This window comes from Mus musculus, chromosome 4, assembly GCF_000001635.26.
Source record: "Mus musculus strain C57BL/6J chromosome 4, GRCm38.p6 C57BL/6J".
NCBI lineage: Eukaryota > Metazoa > Chordata > Mammalia > Rodentia > Muridae > Mus > Mus musculus.
In genome coordinates, this window is record NC_000070.6 from 124,487,041 (window position 1) to 124,509,479 (window position 22,439).

Sequence of the window (22,439 nt, forward strand, 5' to 3'; positions counted from 1 at the left end):
ATTACAAGCAGAGAGAGAAGCAGGTCTGGAGCTCTGGTGAGACGGCCTGAGCATCCTTAGGTCAGGCAGAAGTTTTCCAGTCTTTGCTGGACTGACACAGTTGAGCTTCTGCATGCCAGAAGCTCATGGTCACGCAAGCTTCCCTGGAGTCAGTGGCTTCGTGTTCTTGTCTCAAAGAGTATAATTCTAGAACAGGAGGGTGAATTGATAAAGGGTTTTATTATACAGCTGTAGGTGGGAGCTTGTGTGTTAAGACGCAAGCTCCTGGAAGTAAGGTACCATCAAGGGTCCCCACCTTAGGGTTAGTGAGGCTTTGCTGAATGGAGGCACGGTGAGCTTGGAGAATGAGCTAGTTGGTCGCGTCACCCTTCCACAAGGTGTCCGGGTGACTCTTCATTGCTGTGTCCTCATAAAGTTTCCAGGCAGAAAGCTATAGTTTGTAAAAAGGAGGAGAAAAAAAAAATGACAAGAACCCGGACCAGAAACCAAAGCACCTGTCTGGCATTCTTAGCCTTGGGCCAAAGCAGAACCAAGGCCACTTTGGCTTCGGACCAATGACAAGAATCAGGAGGTTATTTTCTTTTCACATCATGTGTGCATGTGTGGAAAAGCTTGTGCACATGTGAATCAGATGCCTGTGGACCCCAGAGGGATCCCCTGGAGCCGGAGTTACAGCAAGTCGTGAACTGCCCAATATAAGATAAGAACCAAATTTGTGTCCTCTTCAGGGGCAGTATTTGCTCTTAGCTACTGAGCTGTATCACCAGCCCCAGAGGACAAGAATTACAAGTTCTGGCCTGGGGAATGGGGGTGGGTGTGGTCGTGTCCTGCTGTAAAACTGCCTGAGTGGATTTACTCCTGTTCTCTATCCCTGGATGAAAGGAGAGAAGAGGTTGAGGAAAAGCAAGGTGCTAGTTTAAAAACCAAAACCAACAACAACAAACAAACAAACAAACAAACAAAACCCCTGCTCTTGCTGAGAGTAGAACAGTTGGCAAATCAGAACGGACCAAACTAACTTAGGTTTGTGGACTCCTGGTTCTCTGGACTCCTGGGTCTGTGGGCTCCTGGGTCTCACTCCTGCCCATTCAACCTTGTTTTGTTTTACCCCAGCTTTCTGCCATGTTAGCAGACTCCAAGTGAGCTGCGCCCCAGCCACGGCTAAGGAGCCAGATCTGCAGCCTGAGAGTCCTCCAGAGTCTCTGCATACTCTGCTTGTGCCAAGAAACAGCACACCAAAAGGCTAAACCACCATAGATTCTGACATTTGGATTCATTAAATAGATGAAGGACACCCCCCCCCCAGAAGTGCAGGAGAGTTGGCATACCACGGGGCAAGCTTCCACAGATAAGAGAAAACCCGGGATCACTTCTTTCTATGACTTGCCCTGTCACCAGCTGTTCACTAATTTTTTAAGCTATTGTATTGGTGTCCTGCACCTAGAAGACGTCCTGGGACCAAGCCTGTGGCTACACATATTACAAAAGTCTGTGCTAGCCCAACTTAGTATTATGCTCATGACATTTGCTCTCCCGGTCTCACTCCCCTCTGTCTCACTCCCCTGGATTACATGCTCCACTAAATGTGATCATAGAGTCTCAAAGCCCAGTTTCTTTTCTGGGAACCATGACTAATGTAGTTGATAGTAGTCAGGGTCCTATAGAGTAGGCCTAGAGATAAGATTTAGGAGTTGCATTGCCCACCCATCTAAAGACAGAAAAGGACCTCATTGCTGGTGGATTGTGGGAAGTGACTGTCTATGGGATGCAGTTCACAAATACTTAACTGTTGTTCATGGAAAGACCATAATTTAAATATGAAATGTCCCACATAGGTTCTCATGTTACTGGCTTGGTCTCCAGCTGGTGACTGCTATTTTAGAAGGGGCTCGCAACGTTATTTGGGGAGGCTTAACTGCAAGAAGTTAAGTCACTAGGAGTGTGTCTTCAGGAACAATATCTTGTCCTGACTCCTTCCAGAACCCATCCCTGCTTCCTGGCAACCATGGGTGACTACTACAACCTCCCAAACTTGTCTATCTATCTGTTTGTCTGTTTGTCTTACTTACAAAAGGCCCACAATGATGACTTGAAACTTCTGAGAGTAGAGCTAAAATTAACCTTTTCTCTCCAAAATTGTTTCTCTCAGGTGCTAGTCATGGTGATGAAAAGTCTGACTGGCATGTAGAGGCGGGATGAGACACTGGACTGGCAGAGACTGAGGTACTTTGCTGGTTTGGAAAAATTTATTATTGAGGATTGTGGTAAAATCTGGGTGCTTTTGATAGCCTCTAAAACTCTGCAAAAATTAAATGGTGAGTGCAGGGAAGCTAATTGGTGAAGGCATGCTTGGGAGGCCAGAGGATCCCATGGCATTTTTAGAGGAGCTGAATCACCAGCAGCCACAAGGTAGGTTGTGCTGAAAATTGAACCAAGGATCTAATTATAAGGGGTAGACCAATGAAGGGAATTAATGATTAATGCATTTCATTTACAAATGTTTTATAGACTGACAGGTAGAGTTTGAGGCCCTTACCAGAGTCCTTGAGGACACTCATGTAGACAAGTCTGGAAACCTTGAACTTCAGGTTTCTCTTGGGCCCTCTATGGCAGAAGAGGCAGCCCTTCCCCTTTGCCAATAGAGAACAGACTCCTGGAGATCATACAATGATACCACCCATAGCAGGGTCTGTCAGTAAGGAACATTCAGAAAGTAGAACAATTCAGACCTTAGAGTTGTTTTTGATGATCAGCACTGATGTTTAACCTTGGGAATGAAAGGTAAAGTGAAAGTAACTTAGGAGGCCAGAGAAGTAAGACTTGATGCTAGGAGAAGGGTCCTGTCTACATCTATGGAAAACATGAGGAACTGGGGCAGGACAGTGTTGGAGAAAGAGTTCTCAGGATGTAAACATCTTCAGGGTAAGTAAAGGAGAGTGTCTGGAGGTCTACAGGTGCTGGGAAAGGAAGCTTCAAAGGGTCTGATGCCTTCAAGCAGAGGTTTGGGAGGATGCCTGGGAATGAGAGTCGAGAGCATCAAGGAGGAGAGAGGAGAACAGCAGCTCCACAGCCCGTGCCTACTGGTTCAGAGGCTAAAGAATCAAGAGCAGCCTCTACTTGAGAAAGCAGAGGATAGTCAGCAGCCTCTGGGAGTGGATGTGCCTCCAAATAGACACAGAGGGACATGAGGGTTGAGGGTGAGGACATAGAGTACTTTGCTGATGATTAACAATAGAGAGTTCTCATAAGCAGGAAAAGGGGAGTGCAGGTGGTGTAGACAGGGCCAAATAAGGGTTAAAGAGGAGAAGGGAGACCCTGGAAGTGAGAAATAAACAAAGTGTTGAGGTTAGTCTGGAAGAAAGCCCTCCCAAGCAGACAGATGGCAGTGGGAAGCCTGGCAGTGCTGGGAATGAGCCGATGAACATGGGACCCAACTCCCCTCTTTACTCTTGCCAAATGCACATAGACTTAGTTGCTATGGTCTACGGTAGGATCAGAGAGAGCAAGCGGCAGGCCCTGGATGAACTGTTGGTACTTATGAGCTACAGCCAGCCCAAGAGGTCAAACCCCATCCTTAGACTGCCTTGACTAGGTGACTTGGGACTGAATGGCTAAGGCTCTCTAAGCCCAATTCCCATCTCTAAAATAGAGAGTTAAAATACCAATTGATCCTACAGGAATAAAGACAAGAACTTCCTCAAGTGTCAGAGGAGCTCCATGCAGGGGCTCTTGGCCACTCTCATGCCAAGTTCCAGTGGTGCCTAAGACTCAGCATGTTTTAAAATGCAGGAAATTAGATCTACAGGCTAACAGATAGAGACAGCTGTTTCTGAAATCTATGTAGCAAACTACAAGGAATCAAATCTGTGCCAGGAACCGTGGCTCACACCTATAAGCTCAGCACTTGGAAAAGAGTCGGCGGGATTGGGAGTTCAAGGCTAATCCTGGCATCATAGTGAGACTTTTGCTCTTCCTCTCATGAAAGAAAAGAAAAAAAAAGGGTAATCGGGTGGTAGATCTAAGAAAGCACTGAATTCTGGGTTTGATCCCAACATTGCAAAAAGAAAAGTCTGAACGAGAAAGCTGAGAGTTTCTTTATTACCACATGAAGCAGCAAGATAGAATGGCATTCTTGAGAACTGTGGCTTCTGGGGAGTACAGACTAACCCTCTCTAATCCCCAAACACTCAAATCTGAAATACACCACAACCTGTACACATCTGCTCCCAGACATTTCAGATAAGGGATCTTCAACCTGGACAAATTACACTTCAAGATATTTGTAACAACTATATCTGTGCCCTCTGTTGTTAGCAGAGCTGTGGAATGACTGATCCTATGCTAGTGTGTTGCCCACATTCATAGTGCAAGGAAGAGCTGCATTCAGGGTAGAGGATGCTGCATGGAGGTTTTGGTATTCGTAGGACCCACAGGAAGAAACCCTGTGCAGAGTGGACCATGACACTTTTGTGAGGAACCTGAACTTTGCAATCAGAAGCCTGGCTTCTGATCCAGGCACTATCACTTGTAGTGTGTAGTTTCTACTATGCCATTTTAAGCTCCAGGCAGACCCTGCTACCAGCCACCTCCCTGTTTTCCTTGGATCTGTGGATGAAAGACACACAGACAGACATATATTAGTTTATTTTTAATGTGCTTCTTAGCTCAATGGTTGAGCACTTCTAAGCCTCCTGTGGCTAACATTCCCTTACCTTCATTCCCAGCTTAACACCTCGTTGTTTCCCTCTGCTTAGCTGCTCAGTTACCTTTACTCCTAGCTCAGCACCTCTAAATCTGCCCTCAACTTACTTGCCTAATTACCTTCACCTTGCTCAGCATCCTAAATCCGCCCTCAGTTGTGTTTTTAATCTCCCACCTGCTACCCCAGGCCCAGTCGGGGAAGCGGCCAATGGCCTCTCCACCTGAGATCTCACATGGCTGGTGGCTCTCTCTCCCTCCAAAGCATAGTGAATCCTCTTTCCCCTCCTGCATCTCCTAGCCTGCCTGTGGAAACCTGGAAGTCCCACCTCTTCCACCCAGCCATTGGCTGCTAGCATAGATATTGCTCCATCAAGAACCAACTGGGGAACAGGACCTCAACAATTCTAGAGATTAAAGGCATGTTTAGTAGACAAGCCCCTTTATACAGTGTCTGAAAGCTACTATGTTTGGGCCGAGCAGTGATTCTGTCAATGTGAAAACTGGTCATGCTGAGACTGTCTGAGTTGCCCACCAGATTGCATTTCCAGAAGGACCCATGCTGGTTCCCTGGGTCAGAAGGATTCTTCAGCTATGTTGTCACTCAGAAGCAGTTTCCTCACTCTGGATGTTGAAGTCCCCAGGAGTCCAGCCTCCACTTTAGAGTGGGAGAGACAAAAATTCCAGTAATATGTTGGTCAAAGGGTGCTGATCTGTAGGAAACCTTCAAGAACTAGGACTAGCCAGCTCTGAGGGCTTGCACAGAGCACCCACCTGCACAAATGTACACTAGGGAGAGGCTGCAGAGAAGTAGAGACTGTCTAAGGCCAGCTGACACTTAAGTTGTTCCTGGTTTTCAATGCTTCTCCTGTAATACTTACTGTTCCTCTTTGTCTACTCCCTGCCATGAAGTCTACTGGCAAGATACCCAGGTCTCTCTTTATCTGGCACCTTGCCATCCCTCATCTCATAATTAACCCAGTCTCTATTTCTGTGAAAGGGACACACACCTCATCTCCATCATCAGTTTCTGCCTGACAACCCCGTGCCCTTCTCAGTCCATATCCTTACCACCCCCTCCAAATGTCCCTCTCCCAAGATTGGCCTGCTCCCCTCTGAGCTCCCAGCCAGGCCTTCCTGGAGCCCGACTTTACTCTGCATATTTCCATCTGCAACCATGTGGTGATTTGGTTGAGAATGCCCTGATTGGCTCAAAGGTTTGAATGCTTGGTTTCCCGTTGATAGAATGGTTGAGAAGAACTGGGAGATGTGATCTTGTTGTTGGAGGAGGTGTGTTGCTGGAGGTGGGTCTGAGGTTTCAAAAGCCCATGCCATTCATTCCCAGTTAGTTCTCTCTCTCTCTCTCTCTCTCTCTCTCAGTGGTTGTTGTCTCCAGAAGTAAGCTCTCAGCTACTGCTGCAGTACCATGCCTGACTGTCTGCTGCCAAGCTCCCCACCATAATGACCATGGACTCTAACCCTGGGGAACCACAAGCCCCACATTAAATGCTTTCTTTTCTAAGTTGCCTTGGTCATGGCATCTTATCACAGTGGTGGAACAGTAACTAAGACAAACCAGAGTTGACTTCCTGACTCAAGTGTGCAGCACTTTGGAGCTGAGACCACCAGGCCTCAGATCTCACCCAAGTACCTACACCACACCTAGAAAAAAAGAGCATCAGCCCTCTTCAAATGGCAGTGCAAGAGTGCATACCTAAAAACCCAAGCATTTCCCATCTCAGTCATCTAGCCATTTATATATTCACGCAGCAGGTACTTACTACAGGCTGACTTGTGTGCTACATATTGATCTAGGAGCTGGAGCAATGGCCAGAGCTAGTGAGGAGCCTGTGTTATTAGAATATATGTTCTAATGAGGAAAGGACATACGCAAATGAACTCAGGAAACATGTGGTATGCACAATGCCTATCACAGTCCCTGGAGAGGGAGGAGCTCCAGCATTCTCTCCTAAATTGGGCACTGAGAGAGCCCCTCATTAAGAAGGTGACAAATGCACACTCAAGGCCACAAAGGAGGTAAGTGGAAGCCTCCCAGTTATCCAAGGGAGGAGCACTTCAGACCACAGGAGCACTCAATGAGTTTTACGTTGATGCTGGGCAGAAACGAGCCCAAATGCAGTGGCTTCAAACAGTGCTCTTGCCATTCTGCAGCAAGTCTCTCAACAGTAAAATCAAGGTGATAGTCATCTGGCTCATCCTGGAGCCCCCGACAGGGGAAGCCACATTCTCCACTTGACATTTCTTGGCTCTTGGCTGTTCTTTACAGCTCTGGTCTTTAGTGTCACAAGATTTCTCTTCTGTGGTCAAATCTCTTCTTCCTGTTTTGTATGAAGACACTTGTGATGGCATTGACCCGCTGAGCTAATCCAGAATCATGTTCCTATCTCAACGCCCTTCACTTATTCATACTTCCAGTCTCTTCTGTGATTGTAGGTAACATGCACAGGTGCCAAGAATTAGAACAGGACGATCTTGGGATGCAGATGGGCCCATACTGAACTTGCCTCAAGCATCAAGCACAACTCCCATGGGCATTTGAAGAGCAAGGGAAAGGGTGTGGCTGTTGTGGAGTGTGTGGGTTCAAGCTATGGCAAGGGCCAGGGTAAGTAGAGCCTTCAAATTGTTCAGATGTTAGAATTCATCTAGAATTCATGAATAGACCTCAGATTTCATCAGGTTCGAGGCTGCCTGCCTGTTACCCTATTAAAGTCCACTTCTAAGTAGCTCTAAGATTCTTCAAACTTAACATACTCCCTGGGAACTTTGAATCAAGCAGGAGAGAAACATCAGGCATTTTTCTAAGGATGTAGACCCAAGTCTGAAAGGTGTAGACATTGCTGCTAACCACTTCTAATGTCCGGAGCTAGCCACACATTCCTACCTATACGCAAGGAATACAAATAGAGTCTTCCTTCGTGCCCTAGGGGAAAAAAAAATCATTTTGCAAACCTACAACAGCCTGTCTTTCATCATGACCCCAGGAGACACTGTAAGAATGTTGACTGTCACTTAAGAGAGATGGGAACCCTTTGAACATGCTGGGCAGAAGAGTGACATTTTTTGATTTCAAGTTTATTAAACACACACACACATATCCTTGGAGACATTCTATATCTTGAATGTGTGAACTTGACTGTTTGCATTTGTCAAAATTCACTGAATTGTACATTTAAAACCAAAGAAACTTATTGTATGTAAATTGTATCTCAATAGAGCTGATGGGTTGTTTTTTTTTTTTTTTTAAGGAATCCCACAGATTGCTTTTTTTTTTTTTAAGAATGTGTGGGTACAGAAGGATAGAGAAGCAAGAATAAATGTGGGAGAAACTAGTTCAAAGATTCTTGGAAGAATCTGAACCCAGAATTGTAGTCATGGAGGTGACAAGGAGTTGGGTTTGAGATGGGGTTTGCAGGTGAAAGTCAATAGGCCTTGCACCGTAACAGGTGTAAAAACGTGATTAACGGCTGAGGTTTAAATTTAGGCTTCCAGGTGCCAAATTATGCTCCATTGTTTACTTATGGCCTTAGGTAAGTAGCTTCATAAATCAAACTCGTGGCTTCTTTCTCTGCTAAATGCAGATGTGAATAATGACAGAAATGACCTCATAGGGGTGGTAAGAGGTAGGATTGTGGTGCCTGAGTTAGGGTTTCTTTTGCTGTGATGGAATACTGTACTGGCTGGTTTTGTATGTCAACTTGACACAAGCTGGAGTTATCACAGAGAAAGGAGCTTCAGTTGGGGAAGTGCCTCCATGAGATCCAGCTGTGGGGCATTTTCTCAATTAGTGATTAAGGGGGAAGGGCCCCTTGTGGGTGGGACCATCTCTGGGCTGGTAGTCTTTGGGTTCTATAAGAGAGCAGGCTGAGCAAGCCAGGGGAGGCAAGCCAGTAAGTAACATCCCTCCATGGCCTCTGCATCAGCTCCTGCTCCCTGACCTGCTTGAGTTCCAGTCCTGACTTCCTTTGGTGATGAACAGCAGTATGGAAGTGTAAGCCGAATAAACCCTTTCCTCCCCAACTTGCTTCTTGGTCATGATGTTTGTGCAGGAATAGAAACCCTGACTAAGACAGGTACCATTACCAGGCAGCTTGAGGAGGAAAGGGTTTCTTTCTGCTTACACTTCCAGGTGAAGAGTCTATCACTAAGGTTCTTCCTGGGACTGAGAAAAAGCTTAGTCAGTAAAGTATTTGTCTTACAAACAAGAAGTCTTGGGTTCAAGACCCAGAATCCACATAAAAAGGGCAGAGTGGTGGTATATGTATCTGTAGCCCCATCTTTGGGATAGTGGAAACAGTCCCAGGGAGAGACCTTGTCTTAAGAAATAAATAGATGCTACCTGAGGAACAACACCCTAGACTGTCCGTTGGCATCCATGTACACATGTGGTTCATACCCAGAGGCTCTTCTTTGAAGTGATATCATTTTAAAATCAAAGATCATTATGAGATCTAGACTCTCACAGAGGGTGTGGAGGGTTTCCCAAGGCACTCGGTAGCCAGCAAAAGGCTAGAATTTCAACTCCCTTCTAACATTTCGGTCTTTCCCGATAGGTTACAGATCCACTACATCAGAGAAGTGAGCCTAAAAATGGAAGTTCTCTGTACAGAGTTTTCTCACATAAACTGAGAATGTCACAAAATGTGCTGGGTACATTTTGTTAACTTGATATAAAGTTTCCCCGGATGAGCAAACCTCCACTAATTGCCTCCATCAGATTGACCTGTGGGCCTCTGCAGAAAGAGAGACCTGTCTCAACAAAGTGGGAAACCAAAACTGATTTTTACAGGGATGTACACAGGTACACACGGAAGGGATATTCACATGCACACACATACACACTGCAGGGATGCACGCGCGCGCGCGCACGCACACACACACACACACACACACACACTCATGCACACATGTGCACACACAAACACAAATTAATTGAAAGAAAGCATAAATGCTGGGCATGTAATATCTGTCTTTGAGATGCTGAGGCAAAAGGATCCCACGTTTGAAGTCAGCCTGCAATAAGCACAAGACCCACCCTGTTTCAAAAGGTCAAACTCATGAAACAAACTAGCAAAACAGCTGTAGGATGGCTCAGGGAAGGCACCTGCTCCTGAGTCGTCCCCAAGGCCCACATGACAGAAGGAGAGGCCTGACTACTGCAGGATGCCACCTGAATTCCATGTGAATTCTATGGTACTTATATAAATAAGTAAGTAAGTGTTTTTAAAATGAAACAAAAATGTCAAATGTGGGGTTAGGTATGGAGAAAATGGACAGGTAGCTCAAGAGCTAGGATTCAGTGCTCAGACAGACTTAGTGTTGCCTCACCAGAAACCCTGGCAATTATTGTCTTCTAGAAGGCTCAGTTTCATCACCTGCAAAGAGACCATTGAAGGTCACTGCACAGCAGGTTACTATATTGGGACAAAACTTGAGTCCAGAACTCAGGCTGGACATGAAGCATCCACTTGAAGAGCATTTGCTATTGTAATTAAAATTATACTAAGTGGCTTTCTCTTCATTCTTTTCCCTTCCCTTCCCTTCCCTTCCCTTCCCTTCCCTTCCCTTCCCTTCCCTTCCCTTCCCTTCCTTCCTTCCTCTCTTCCTTTCCTCCTTTCTTCCTCTCAAGTTGCCATGAAAATGATTTTCTGTTTCCCCACCTCCAATTAGATATTGATCAGAGCGTCTGATTGCGAATAAGCACTTAATAAAAGTAAATAAGTTCTGACATTTTATTTTTACTCTTGAATAAAAATGCTCACCACCGTCCTGAAAATGAGCCGTCACATTTTATTTAACAGCAGAAAAAGATTTGTACATTTGGCCCTGCAGGAGCTGAGGAATCTATTTTCATTATAACAAACATTGATTTTGCATTAAAAAGTCTCATTATTTGAGATAATGACTGCTAGGCTCCTTAGTTATTCTTTTGGTTCCTAAATCATTAAAACCCTAACATTTAAAGAGCAAGTGGGGCAAACCTCAGTGGTCCCAAATTGTCACCAATGAGTGGGTTCCCTCTGACTCTCCTCCTGACAGACAAGATGCACAGAGATGCTGGAAGTCACATGGTTAAGCCTAGCTCCGACTCTTGTGTTCCCACAACTCCACCCTCCAAAATGGAACTAATTCTTTAACAATCAGTTCACAAAAAGAAAGAAACGGGTGGGGCATTGGGGGCTCTGTTTTCCATGTCCCCATTCAATCTGATCTTTAAACAAATCTTAATTTTAAAGAAACAGGAAAGGGGAATGAAGCAGAGACAGTCCCCTGACTGGGCGTTAGTGGCCCATCAGTGTTCTCATGGGTAGTAGAGGTACTTGGCCCGGCCAACCTTGCATCCCCAGTCCAATAAATGATTGACTCCCGCAGTGCCTCCTGGGTAAGTTTCCACAGTTATTCTCTCTCGCGCAGAGCATTCGTGCTGCCTGAGACTTGGCTGGACATCTCATTGGCAAGCCACAAGTGACACGAGTGAGTTTTGCAGAATTTCAACCGCATGCGCCGATTTGGATAATGTATTCTTTCAGAAGCCAGGGCTGAGCTTTAAACAAAGCGTAATCCTGCCTGCATATCAATTTCCCCAGGATGTCGAAGAGGGAAAGGAAAAAACCCAGAACTACAGTGCTTTCTGCAGCCGCATCTCCACGTGGGGTTTAACAGTGGGGACGTCCGAGCAGCCTTCGCAGTCTCCTGGTTCATTAACAGGAGCACAAGGCAGGCAGGGGAGAGGTGGGGGGCGAATCATAAAATATGAAAGGGCTTCCCTGGAAATTGGCATCAATGTGATTTATTCAATCCAGATCCAGGCTCAACTATTTGAAAATAATTGAATAGTTGATACCCACTGCCACTTCTAAATGATGGGAACACAGGCTGGGGGAGGAACGGAGGAGGTACTAGGAGAAATTCAAGATGCCCCAGTTTTCTGGAAGGGTGAGAGAATTCTCCTTGGACACCACTCTGTAGCTTCCTGACTCTTCTAGGACATCCTCTCCCTGGGTTCCTGCTTCTGCCAAGTCGTGACCACCGTGTATAAGCATTTTGAATCCTACCATTTGTCCTTGGCATTGCATGTTAAACATTCTTTAGAAGTCATAGATGTAAAAATGTAGATAAACCATATGCGCTTATGGTATGAAATGCAAGCCTAGAAATATGGGAAACATGTTCCCTTTCTCCATAGTCATGTAACCCTAAGATTGCTACCACTAACAGTTTAAAGTTTGCCCTTTTAGAGATTTTTCTATGTCTGTAAACACACATACACACATTTATATAGACTTTAAGGCTTTAAAAAAAATGTCTCACTGGCCATAGTGACACAAACCTGTAACCCCAGTACTCAAAAGGCTAAGACAGGAGATCTTGAATTTAGCTGGATGGGAGTAATATACTCCTTTAATCCCAGCATTGGGAGGCAGAATCAGGCAGATCTTTGTGAGTTTAAGGCCATCCTGGTCTATAGAACAAGTTCCAGGACATCCAGGGCTACGCAGAGAAACCCTGTCTTGAAAAACCAAACCAACCAAACAAAAACAAAAACAAAACTGGTGTGGAGGGTATGTATGAATACATAAGCCAAGCCGGATAAAATCCCAGGAAACAGAAGCAAGCAGATCTCTGTGAATTTGAGGCCAGTCTGGTCTACATAGGGAGTTCCAAGACAGGAGGATTATATAGAGTTCCTGTCTCAAAAAAAAATTGTGTACGTGTGTTTATGTGTGTACATATACACATAACTTATTTGCAATTTTTCATTTAACAATGTCATGAATATCTTTCTAAGTCAGCACATATAACACATTCTGAGGATTATCTCACGTCTTCTACTGCTGGGAATCAAGGCATATCCTGTGGTTAGCACAGGCAACATGACTTTGCCATTGTGTATACATCTAGACATGAGATGTAGGCGTCTACAGAACTCTCAGCACTGACAAAAATCTCAATATGTGACCTGAAAAGTTTTTCTGTATTGTTGTCAGTATTTCAATTATCACACTTAATGTCCACAGACCTATCTGGTGACTCCTACTTGTATAGTAGGAAGAAAAATATATCTGTATAGATTTATTGTATATTAAAGATGTGCGTGTATCTGTGTGACTGTGTGTGCACTTGCACATGTGTATATGATCCTTTTCCTGTGGAGACATAAGCAAGTGTCTATTTACCTTACACAGGGCACTAAGAACCAACCAAAGAAGCAACCCCACCCAAGCCTAGCTTACTGCACCAATGTATCTATAAGGCTACTTAAAGAAGCATAGATGAGGGGTCACTTCGAAAAGCATGGCTGACACAAAGATATTTGATCTGACCAGAAAATCTGTTCCAGTCTGGGTCTTTCTCTTACTCATGAAAACTGTATCCCAAGCTCTCCTTCCATAACCTGTAGGAAGTTCCACTGAGAGCCTCCTCCCTCCAACATTTAAAAAACAAAAAACCAAAAACACAAAAACAAACAAACAAAAACTTTTATAAAGTTAGAACCAGGTTTTGTCGATCCTGTACATTTCAGGAATTTCCTGAGTCTTATGAGAGTTCCTCCTGAATACTACAATTCAGTATGAGAGAAGGCTCTAGGAAGCGGCTACCCAACAGCCTCCCTAGAGGAAAAGGAGCACCAACTCAGTAAGCCTGTTTGGGATATAATGGGCCTCATCCTAGGACATTGTTGGAAAGGGATGCTAATGTCATGAAAGGACTGAATGAAGCTTAGAATCTGGAGTTCCCAAAGGACCTGGGAGAGATGGGAACTAGTAAGAAGTTCTGGGGAGAGAAAAAAAAATGTTAACAATGTGGCAGAAGATGGAAGGAGATTAGCCCATTGGTTTTTAGGACGGAATGTTAGATCTTTACGGATAAAATGTAGGGAAATCCTTTGTAGCTTTTGCTGATTTGTGTGGGGAAGCCACTCTGCTCTGGCTACCTGGAAATGCCTTTTGACGGTCCTGTCCACTGGTAAAAGCCTGTCTCATCTGACAGCCTCTAGACCAGAGGACCCTCCCTGAGCAGAGGGAATCAGAGAGGTCCAGCTTGGAGCACAAGAACCAGCAAAGGACAATGAGTGTTGCAAGCTCTCCAGGCAGGTTCAGACGTATGCAGTGTAGACAGAGAATGCCGCTAACCCCTGAGGAGCTGCGCACTCACCCTGAGGAGCCGGCAGAAACTCTTAGAGGAACACCCACTGCCGAAACAGGGGCTCCTGTTTGGTTGCTCCCCCAGTTTTGAAGTCTTGAGCCTCACTGGTCTCTGCTTCAAAGCACACCACAGCAAACTAAGGCTTCGCCACACCCTTCTCTCACTTGCCCTAACCTAGATGATCACTCAGCCTGTCCCCTCCCACGACCCAAGTGCACTGTGCATGTGGCATCTCAGAGCTCCTCTCTCTCTCTGGATGTCCTTCCCCACAGTCTAAGTTCATTCCTCAGTGACAGAATCTGTCCCCCTTCCCCCCCAGGTCTCCATACTGTTAAGCAGCTTGTCCCCTCAGTCTAGACAGCTCCCAGAGGAAGAGCCCCCTGGTCAATCATCTTTCTGACCTCAGACAGGCAGCAGTTTGAGGAAAGCTGACCTTGAGCTAGAAAGCCTGCTGAGCGCACTGAGCCCTGTCCCAGCCCTGACAACATCCATGTGGTGGTCCTGTGGCCTTGGGCACTAGCAGGTTTATTTCAAGGAGACCATTGTCATTTGCATACAAAAGGGAGAAGGGAGGTCACTGTGGCTATTTGCCTATTTTTTTTATTTTGTTTCCCTTTTTGAAGTTTTTGTTTCTGTGGCAAGCTGCTTTTTTGGTTTCAGTTTTTTATTTGGTCTCTTTTTCTTGTTTTATTTTATTTTATTTTTTTGTTTTTGTTATACATATACATACACATACACATACACATACACATACACATACACATACACATACACATACACATACATATACATATACATTGACAGGCTCTCTCTATAGATATCCCTTGCTTGCCTCAAATTCATTATGTGGGTCAATTTGGTCTCAAATTTAAATGATCTACTTGCCTCTGCTTCCCCTATACCAGGATAGGTTTTTGTTTGCTTGCTTGTGTGTTTTTGTTTTTAGCCTTGCAATAGGATTTGCTGCTGACTTCATTCACAATATAGGTAAACGAACTGAGACTCACGGGTCTAGAACTTAGCCACATCATATGGCAGTTCATTAGGCAAAGCTAAAACTACATTTCCCAGAATTCCTTTCACCACGAGGATCTGGTTGGTGTGGCCACCATAGGTAGGTATGGGAGAATTTGAACATAGAAGTGGAGCTTTGTGCTCTCATTCTACATGGGTGCGGCCACTGCTGCTGTAAGTGTAGCGATCTTCTGGCCTACATGAGCAGACCCTCCTGGATGCCCCTTCCAGCTTCTCCAAACTCAAGGCCAGATGGGTATGCATTTCCTTCTGTGTGCTGCCTTGTGATCTGTTGGTGCACAGAGGTTAAGCAGAGCCCAGCAACCATCTGACGTGTGTCCTTTCAGGGATACTCTGTTCTCGCTCCTCCTCAGCAAACCCTTCTTCCAAGTTTGTCTGAACTTGCTCTCCGCTTCTCCCTGGCCATCTTTACTCAGAGACTGCCAGCCCTGATGACTCCAGGCCTAGAGCAGACTTCCTCCTATCAAGCAGCTTTCTGGACCACCAAGCCCTGGCAGGAAGTCCTGGGATCCCGCTCTAGGGGAATCACAGCGGACATAGGGAGCTGGCTGCACAATTGTCAGCCTGGGATTCCTGTCCCCTAGTTTTGGACACCTTACTAGGGACACAGAGGTGGCTGGAACCTCAAACTCCAGGCCCTTCTCAATGAGGTCACCACTTTGTCAAGGGATCTCTCTCAGATCTACTTCTCCAAAACAGTGATTGAGAGGAACAATCCAGGCCCTTCCCCTAGACCATATGTATTGTCCCCAGAAAGCTCCAAGGGACACTTAAGCCTGCCTGCGTCATAGACCCTCAGTGGACTATGGGGTAGGCACCTTGTCTGGGATCCACATTTCCCTTGGAGAAGTCTATTTATTTCTCCTGGTTCCTAGGCCCTTAACCTCAGTGCTGCCTCTTATGCCTGCTATCTGAGGACTCTATTAATTAGACAGTAAAGATGTCACAACACCACCAGCTCAGGCCATTGCCCAGGCTAGCCCCAAGCCAGTCCTTCCTCTCACTCACTGTCCCCTACACACTGAGCTGAGACTGTGTGCGGCTCACCATGGCCAGTATCCCTGCCATCCATAGCTGTAAGGAGGCTCCACACACTGTGGACTGAACAGGGGGCTTTTGGGACACACGCTCTCCTCTTCCCCTCATTCACTGTCCTTCCTGTGGAAGGCCTCAGGTCGTCACTCCCAGACTCCTGTCTCAGACATTTCCTTCTGAGAAAAAGGCCGCAGTTAGGCTGTGGAAACAGATGGATCTGAGTTAAGTTTCTTGCTCACCACTCACTAGCTCTGTGACTGTGGAGACACTGCACACTCTCCCTGAGCTTTAGGCACTGTGGTTTGAATGAAAACGCCCCCCCCCCTGTATAGGGAGTGGCACTATTAGTGGGTGTGGCCTTGTTGGAGTGGGCGTGGCTTTGTTAGAGGAAGCATGTCTCTGGGGGTGGGCTTTGGGGTCTCAGATGCTCAAGCCAGTCCCAGTGTCTCACTGTCTCTTCCTGCTGCCTTTGGATTGGGATGGCAGAGCCTCTCCAGTACCATGTCTGCCTGCATGCCACCATGCTTCCCACCATGGTGATAATGGACTAATCCTCTGAACTGTAAGTAAGGCCCAGGTCAATGTTGCTGAGGCCACAGCATCTATTCACAGCAATAAAACCCTAACTAAGACAAGCACTTCAACTCTAACGTGAGGATATTAACTCAATAGGTACACTGTGATGGTTCAGTAAAGTGCAATGTATGAAGCACAAAGCCAGCGCCTGACACAGTGTAATGTGCCTTTTTAATGGAAGTCATTATTCCTGTCGTTAAGATGGCTATTGGGATTTTTAAAAATCATTATGGCCACTAACCTATGTGCTCCATATGAGTAGGGACTGTGCCTGACTTGTTTTCTCTACTACCTAAAATGGTGCTTCGCATATGATAGCACTCGGTGACTACTTGTTAAATGAATGAATAAGTGTCTAATTGCTGGGCTGCGGAGATGGGCTCAGTGGGTAAAGTCCTTGCGGTACAAGCATAAGAACCTGAACTTAGATCTCCAGCGTCTATGCAAAAAAGCAGAACACTAGCATGTATCTGTGACCTAGACACTGGGAGACAGAGACAGCAGGGGTTAGGGGGCTTGCTGGCAGCCAGCCTAGCCAATCAGTGAGCTCCAAGTTCAATGAGAGACACTGTCTCAAAACATACAGTGGAGAGCAATAGAGAAAGATGTCTTATGTTGACCTCTGACCTCCACTATTTACCCATCCACATATATCATGCACACACACACACACACACACACACACACACACACACACACATACACACACACATCTATAACTGCACAGTTTGTGTTTCTGATAAAGTAGGCAAGAAACCTTTCTATCAAGGATGTCCTGTGACATCTTCAAATGTTTTAGTTGACCATCTACTGACTCCCGCCCCACAAACAACAACCGTGCTATGATTCCTCCGTGTGCCAAGGACATGCACGCCTGCCAGACGGCAAATCTCGCTACTACATGTACAACATGTACCTCTAAACACTGCACCTTTGGGCAGCTTGGACTCAGCATGCAGACCTCTTTCACGGCAGGACACAAATAGGGTTCACCCTGATTCAATAGCTCACCTTCACAGGTGGAGAAACTGAGGCACGGGAGTTTAACTCACTTTCCTGTAGTCTGAAACTAGGCTTCAAAAATTTACCCAATGCCTGCCATGTCCATCATAGACAACCCATACACTCTACGAGGTAGCTATTAATAGGTACATATACCGCGGAGGCTCAGAGTGAGTATCTTGCCTAAAAGCACACAGCTAATACAATTTTATAATGCATAGTAGTTTCTAAAATTGGCACAAGAGTTACACGGAGTTCTATCTCAATTGCCTCTGAGTGCTGCCCAGTACAACCATTTTTGCCTAACTAACACTTGAGTTTGAGAATCGATGTCAGGATATAAAATCATTCTACCGCTGAGCCCTGTAGGTCTTCGGCTGCCCCCTGGCCCAACAGAGGCAAGAGAGAGGATTTGGAGTATCCACATAATGGCAAGTTCCTGACATTGTCTACAGCCCTTATACATGAGCAGACGCCATTATGGGATTGGCTTAATGAGTAGCTTATACAAGGAATCCTGCACAATGACAGGCATGCAGCAGGTGCACAATATGTGTGTGTGTTAGATTTAACTCTGAAAAAAAAATCTAGTTCTCTCCTTAAAAACACATCACACAGGCATCAGGGACCCTCAGTGACAGGACAGGTGGGATCTGGGCTCTTACAGACTGTTGTTCAGGTCAAGGAAACACACAATGAGCAGATAATCAAATAATTAGTGCATAAGAAGAGGCAGGCAGTGCTGTGTGTGATGAGAAGAAAAACCCAGTAGAGAATGGGAGACAGCAAGCATCTTCCCAGGAAGATGTCTCATGGGAGGTGACCTTTTAGCAAAGAACTGGTCTAGCCTAGGGAAATGGGTCCACAGGCTCACAACGGGATAAGGTCAAAGTTGCTAAAGTTCTGTGTCCAGATTTAACGGGAGCCTGCTGTGACAGTTGTATAAACCTTAGGACCCAGTCCACCTAGTGCCACGGCCAATGGTTTGTGTCCCTTGGCACAGCTTATATGAGAGGGGATAAAAAAATCCAGATATCTGTGATGGTAGAACACAGAAGGTTTGAATAAGGGAACTCGGTTCATGAGCATGCACCTCTGTGTGTGTGTGAGTGTGCATGTGTGTGTGTGTGTGTGTGTGTGTGTGTGTGTGTGTGTGTATGTATGTGTGCGCACACGCACACAAGTGTAGACACGGGACTATGTATCTGCAGCACCAGGGGAATGAGGTGTTGGTAATGGAGGAGAGAGTCAGGACAGTGTTATTTGTGTGTGCCTCTAAAGCCCAGGGGACTGACCTCTGTGTGGGCAGTGAGGTAGAAGACCAGTTAGCCACAAGCAAAGTTGAGCAAATGAAAACTGAATGTCCTTTTTCCCAGCTGTGCCTCTGCTCCCCGCCCCTCTGGATCCCAAATGTCCATGTTTATCCCTACTTCACAAACTGCCTGACAGCAAGTACAATGTTGTTTCAGTCTCTAAGGGTTGCCTAGGTGCCAGGGTCTGGCCACTTCTCCATCCTCAGGTCACTGCATGCAACTTTGTAAGGTGGAGATTCTCTGGTTTTGCAGGTGGGAGCCATGGCTCACCGTGGGCCCAGCTTTCAGAGCAGTCTCCCTCTCACCCCAGGCTGCTGCTCACTGGCACAGCTGAGATTCTCCCCCTGCCTAAGCCGTGCCTCCCACGTGGTCAGCAGTAGGGCTCCTCCAAGGCTCCAGACACAGTCATGCAGTTATGGGGATTGATAACCAAATCCCAGCATCCTCTAACCCCCTCCCTACTGGCCTGTGCCCACCCTCCGGATGCAGCAGGAGCCAGGCTGGGCACTAATTTACACTTGTTTAACTACAGCTGCCGCCCACCAGCCATGTGTCTATCCACCATTTATTGCGCTTTCCAAAGCCCTGCCCGGCACTCAGGGGCATTTCCTGCCTGCACTAATGGAGGAGAATAGACGCATTATATGTGAATAATGGATTATGATGATACAATTTGGGTCTCTTAGCTCTCACCGAACCTAGGCTGGCCTTGCATTATTGATAACTTACACACACCTTCCCAAGCGTGTTTATGTAAATATTTAATAGGGAAAGCAAGTTAACCCATTGGTTTCAGCCTTTTCTAGAGCACTGGGGTTTAAAGGCTACGAGGGTTTACTGGGGGACCCTGGGCAGATGGAGACTGTGAGTTTGATCCCTTTGGGAAAACCAGGAAATTCCTAGGGCATTTATGTGGCTGAGATTTTCCAAGAATGGAAAGCGAAGCATGGGTCAGCCCAGCCACGAAAGACATGCCTCTGGTCTAAAATGCTGCCATGAGGGACATCTAATGCTGGACCACAGCCAGGGCAAGTCCTACCACCAAATAAATCAAGCCACTGCCTCCGACATACGTTACATGGCTGGTTTCCTGGCTTTTCACTCGGGCTCCACGTTTCACACTCCATTTCCTGATGGAAGGCAGTGCTTTATAGACCTTCCCCTACCACTTGCTGGACAGCGAGCTCCTTAATCTCTCTGAACATTGGTTGTCACATCTGTAAAATGGGGAAAGAGTGTGCTTGCCTCCAGGATGCTCAGGGGTTTGTCCAATGACACCTCGCCAATATATTGTGTATCTGAAGGAATCAGGGCAGAGGCCGACGTTCAGTGAAGTCTGCGTACCACCCATTATCACATAGCTGCAATCGTCTGTGAGAGGTCTGTGTTTTCCCCCAAGGTCTTCATGCCATGGCACACATTAATTGGTAGTGTTTCTTAGCAGTGTGGAAAATACCTGTGCTTTCTATACTCAATCAAACACTATAGTTATTTTGCTAATATTGTTTCTGGCAATTAAATTACTTCGGCCCCTCTGGGGAGTCACCAGAGTGGGGCATATGCCACATCCGATTGTGCTGAAGGGAGAGGGTCAGGAAGAATTAGGAAACCCGTGGCGGACTCCCTCTGAAGCCCCCTAGATTCCTGCTTTCTCTTTGGCTTATGTTTCCTACCTCTCCCTCCCAAACTGTTTCTGACCAGCTGTCCTTTATAGAGCATGCGTCCTTTTACTGCCAAGCCTTCAGACAGGTATACTCCTCTGCCGAAGCTCCCCTTTCCTCTATCTTCCTGGGAGCCCCAAACCTTTCAGTATATGGTTGAAGCATCATCTCCACCACCAAGTGTTCCCTGCCTCTCTCAATTGGAATCATTTTAACTTGAAACACTTAGCTTGCTCTTCTGCATGGCTACCAGACTTGTAGTACTAAGGTCTCCAGAGGCAGACCCTGTGTCCAGATTCTCTGTAGTCCCAGCCCCTCCACCATATGGGCTCTGTGCTGCATGCAATAAGAGTGCATAGGTCTGATCTCACCCTGCACCCTCAGGATCTCAGGTGCAGAGGGAGAAGACAAACAGAAACCAGAGATGAGGGCAGAGAGGAGAGAAGATGGCACTGAGCAGAGAAGGTCTGAGGGAATAGAGGTCATGAAGAGAATGAAACTCAGCTCAAAGACCGCAGAGGCAATGGCGGGTGCCACACATGGAGTCAGGGGCTGCAGAGCCCCCTTCCCGTGTCTCTCCTACAGGGTGTCTAGACAGAAGACTGACTTGTATTTAAAGGAATTAATTATTCCAGCTATCCTGCGGGTCACAGGCCACTGGTGACAAGCTTCACCCAGAGCAGAGAGATTAATAAAGAAGCTACTATGTCCAGTAAGACATGATGGTGGCTTATCCTAGGATGGCAGGGATAGTGGGTGAGAGTCAGAGATGTCCGGGGGGTGGGGGAGGAGGAGATGATGGGTGGATAGCCAGGCATTCAGGCTGTACCAGATCGGAAGAGTGGAGCCGATCCCATTCCTGGAGGTTCAAGTATTTGACGTGAATGAATCAGGACTCACCTGAAGAGCTCATTCCACCCTAGAATGCTGGTGCTGCTGTTCACTGAGGTAGGGAGGACTGCAATGGAGCTGGCTTGAGAATGAGGACCCCAGTGGGATATGACATGAGACAGGAGATTTGAGATAGCTCTCAGATGTCCACCCAAGGGGACAGTTTGGGTGGGCAACTATCAAGTAATGGAAGAGAGTTATGAATGGCGTGTGAGGTCATCACCATACAGACAGGAGTGATGACAGGTAGAAGTGTGTGTGACATTGGAACCTGAGCCTCTACAGTGCGTGAGTCTTGGGGGCAGGAGGAAATTCAGCAAAAGAGGCAGGGACATAGTGGCCCATGGGGTCATAGGGAAACTGGTTTAATAAAACTTCAGTACCTTGAAGCTATAATGAACAATTATAATGACATTGCTTCCAGTAACTGCTTTAGGTGTGGTTTTTTTGTCTAACCCTGACTTAGGAATTTGGGTTCCCATTTAACAGATTAAAAAAATGAGGTTCAGCAAGGAAAAGCTACTTGGCCAAGGTCTCATGGCAGATCATTAGAAATTGTCTAACCTAACATGTATCTGTTGAGAGCTGGGTGTGCTTTGGTTTTGTTTGTTTATGTTTTTTTTTTTCTTTTTAAAGTCTCATATATCCCAAGCTGGCCTTGTGCTCCCTATACAGTTGATAATGGTCCTGAATCCTGCTTCCACCCACCAAGTGCTGGGATTTCAGGCATGCACTACTATACTTGATTATGTCGGGTTAAGACTCCAAGCTGGGGGGCTCCAATGAGGGTGGAGAAGGCACTGTACAACCACAGCCACAACCCTAAACCTGCTCTTTTATTTAGCAGAAAGGTCATCTACCCATTTTGCAGATGAAGAAACAGAGGATTAGAATCTCACCTGATGACCTCCCCCAAGCTTCCCAAAGAAAAAAATAGCTGACAGAAACATGAACCTGATAACCTACCTCCCAATACGCATTTGTGATTTCCCTAAATTGCAACAGTAGATGGGACTGGGATTAAAATTCAGTGAGGCTTCTCAGTTTGATATCCTACATCTCC